Here is a 3,692-nt window from a genome sequence, read left to right as displayed (position 1 = left end):
ATTGCATAGAAGTTCAAAAGGAGACTTATTGTTTGTTGTAGGTGATGGCAACCGGTTAATCAGGTAGGCAAATGTGAGAGTAGCGTCTGGCCAGAATTTGGAGGGAACATCCGCATTGAACAGTAGAGATCTAGTCGTTTCAAGTATATGCCTATGCTTTCATTCAGCTAGGCCATTCTTTTCTGGCGTATACGGACACGAGATCTCATGGAGAATGCCATTGTTAGTGAGAAACTCGGCTAGCTGATGGTTCATGTATTATGTGCCTCTGTCTGTGCGAAGGCATTTAAGTTGATGCGAGGTAAGTTTCTCCATATAATTTTTTAAATTAATGAAGATATGAGGTATCTCAGATTTATGTTTCATTGGAAAAAGCCAAACAAATCTCGTGAAATTATCTACAAACAAAACATAAAACTTGTAACCTTGACTAGACTCAACCGGAGTAGGGCCCCAGACGTCCGAATGGACAAGCTGGATCGGCATGAGTCGCCGATTTGATGATTTTTCAAAAGGCAGCTTATGGCCTTTAGCATGATTACAAAAATGACAAGAACCAAAATTAGAATTTATATGAATGTTACTGTTACATTTTGAAATGAGATCAAGAATTCTAGAATGCGGGTGACCCAAGCAGTTATGCCAGGAGATGGAGCATTTCTTGGCCACCGTAAGAGCTGATGTGCTGGAGGGAGATAGCTGCGTTTGAAGCGGGTATAATCCATCAAGGCAGGGTCCTTTGAGTAGAACTTGCTACATCTGGATATCCTTAAAAACAAAACCATTAGGCTCAAAGATAATAGATATGTTATTATCTTTGGTTAATTTGGAGATGGATAGCAAATTATATATATTTGAGATCAGGGATGTGCAAAATCTGTTCAAGATTAAACTTACGAAATTTCGTATGTAACAAACCTGAACTGGAATGGGCTATTTGAATCGAGCGCCCATCTCCGATTGTGATGTTATCTGAGCCTTGATATGGGTTTGCGAGTGACAGATTATCCAGTGAGTTCATAAGATGGGATGACGCTCCGGAGTCTAGAAAGCAGTTAGTTGTGGACTGATCTTGTGTAGCTGCCAGTGCTTTATTGCCAGAATTTGAAACGTATTGCTCATTGAGTCTAGCAGTTCGCCGCTGAGTGTCCTTTCTTGTAGCAGATCTGGCAGGTGGTAGCTGGTTCTGTCGAGGAGCGTGTAGAGTTTGGGTTGTTGCAGTAGGATCGTTCTCGTTGCCTCCAGCCACGCCCTCTTTGAGAGTATAGTGCAAGATTCGGGTCAGCCGGTAGAGTGCTTCTTGCAGCGTCGGCGGCGATGTTTACTTCCTCGCTTAGCAACAGAGGGTAGAGATTATCTAAACTTATGGGAGTAAGCATTGTACTAATAGCGGTTTTGAATGCTTGGTAAGTTGCAGGTAAATCGTTCAAGATATAAAGAATTATATCTTCGGTGTCGACGACGAATTCGGCCGTTGCTATTTGATCAACGAGCGACTTGATTTCCGTAAGGTATTGTGTCATCGTGGAGGTTTTCATGGAGATATTGTGGAGTTCATTTTTGAGTTGTATTATTTTGGATCGATTGGTGGATTGGAAGCGAGTTTCAAGTGTTGTCCAAATGTTGGATGTGGAATCTAGGTGAATGATGTATGGTAGAACAGATTGCGAAATGGTGGAACACACGGCTGCCGCAAGATTATGATCAATAAGAATCCATTGCGTATTTAGGATTCGGGACCAGAGAAGCATCAGAATATTTTCTGATTTGTTTGTCATGAGGAGAAGATAAGGGATCAAGAAATTTCTCAAACCCATTTGCGCGAAAGAGTTTAATGATCTAAGATCGCCATAAAGGATAGTTTTCTGTTGACAGCTGCGCGCGTTGGTACAATGTTCTTCAGGTTTCCCACGACGAACTTCAATGACGATGGAATGGCTGTCTCTCCGGCATTCTCTGTGTCCGAGTGTTCTTCAAGTTGAGTTGTTGTTGAGTTTTCCATCTTGCGCCGCTTCCGATCACCCCCGCTCTAATACCATGAAGAACTGAAGGTTCTTGATATCTAGTGGTTCTTGAAAGAACCGAGAAGGAAGAAGACAGAGGACAAACTGAGTGGAAGTAATTAGTATTTCATATTTCCATCGGATACAAAGGTAGTCTATATATAGAAATGCAGATAGTACAGGTATAAATAATATTACACTTATGCCATAAAGTAACTATAACGTATTAATCTGTGTCCTCTAACACCATTGACTTCGCATTCCAATACTCCAGCATCTCCTTGTTGAAAACCCCCACTCTTGGAGCAGTCCCTACCTCACGTCGTCGACTGATCAGACTCCGCCGGCTACCCGTTTCGACAACTTTACATCTCGGTAAGCAGACACCTTCTCATTCTTTATTAATATATTTTCTTGCACTCCACGCCAGTTACCTATACCCGGCCACATCCGTTCCAGCTATATCTCATTACCCTCACAATCGCAAACCCCTGTTCTTTACGTGACTTCTCCCTTAACTGACCTCACTCCCTAGCTGCTCCGTCTGACCCGCCATTACCAAGCTGGATGGCCCATTACCAACTTGCGAACAGCCTGTCGTCAACCTCTTTGCCCACCTGATTTTCGTTGGTGTAGCATTCCTCGATATTTCTCTCAGGCTACAGTACTCTCCAATACGAAACTTAGCGTCTGAATATTCACAGCTTATGAGTTACCTTATCACCCACTAAGCTCTACTTGGATACGAGACAACGCTGCTATCATTTATTTAAGAGATGAACAATCCTCACCAATGAGTTCATGCCTTTACGTCTATAAAAATCTGCCATAAGATTTTGAATCTGAATTGGTTTATTTATATATTTTTTTCTTTTTGTTGCACTGCCTCATCTAATGGTACATCATCCTTAGTGCTAACAGAATATAAATCACATTAAATGGCTAGATATGAAGTCCTTCCTTTTAACTATGCCTTACTGTATCAACCTTTTTTTTTTTTTTTGTTATATATATCTTGATTTGTTCAATAAATATATAAAGAAATATTTTCGAATCAAGAGGTTTTGTTATTCAATTGCATTGAATGCTTGGTTGACGACATGTAAATGTATAAATATATAATTCCATCAGTCCTTATTTATTTATTGGTTTGGTTTTAAATTTATATTTTCATTAATCGTTATTTATTAGTTAATTTGATCATCATAAACATCATAATGCATCAGAAGTTTCATATGTTCAACATAAATTAATTTCACCTTACTTGTTATGCTCATTTCTTAAGATGATGGTTAGGAAGCTCTTTGCATATATTTGGATGAATCTCTTCGCACATGTCTTCGGTGTGTTTCATTAGGGCATACAGGTTGAGAAATATATAAGTAAATTTTTGCAATGAATCTGGTCCGCTACATGAAAATCACCCATTTTCGGCGGCCTTTCTCGGCGGAAATTGAGCCTTTTCTAGCGGTTTTGTAATTTTCTGGCGGTTAAAACGCCACCGGTAAAAACGGCGCTGGAAAATAAATACCGGCTGTTTTTTTTTCGGCGGCAAGTTATTCTGGCGGCTTGTCGGCGGTCTTAAACCGCCGGTCAAATTAAAAATAAAAAATTAAAAAAAAATCCTAGCGTGCCACTCGCCGCTCCACCGCGATCGCCACCCCCACTCCCGCGCTGCCGGCGCCGCGC

Source organism: Dendrobium catenatum, unplaced genomic scaffold (genome assembly GCF_001605985.2).
Source record: "Dendrobium catenatum unplaced genomic scaffold, ASM160598v2 fragScaff_scaffold_547, whole genome shotgun sequence".
Taxonomy (NCBI): domain Eukaryota; kingdom Viridiplantae; phylum Streptophyta; class Magnoliopsida; order Asparagales; family Orchidaceae; genus Dendrobium; species Dendrobium catenatum.
The sequence above is the reverse complement of the archived record's forward strand: the minus strand, read 5'-3'. Positions refer to the sequence as shown.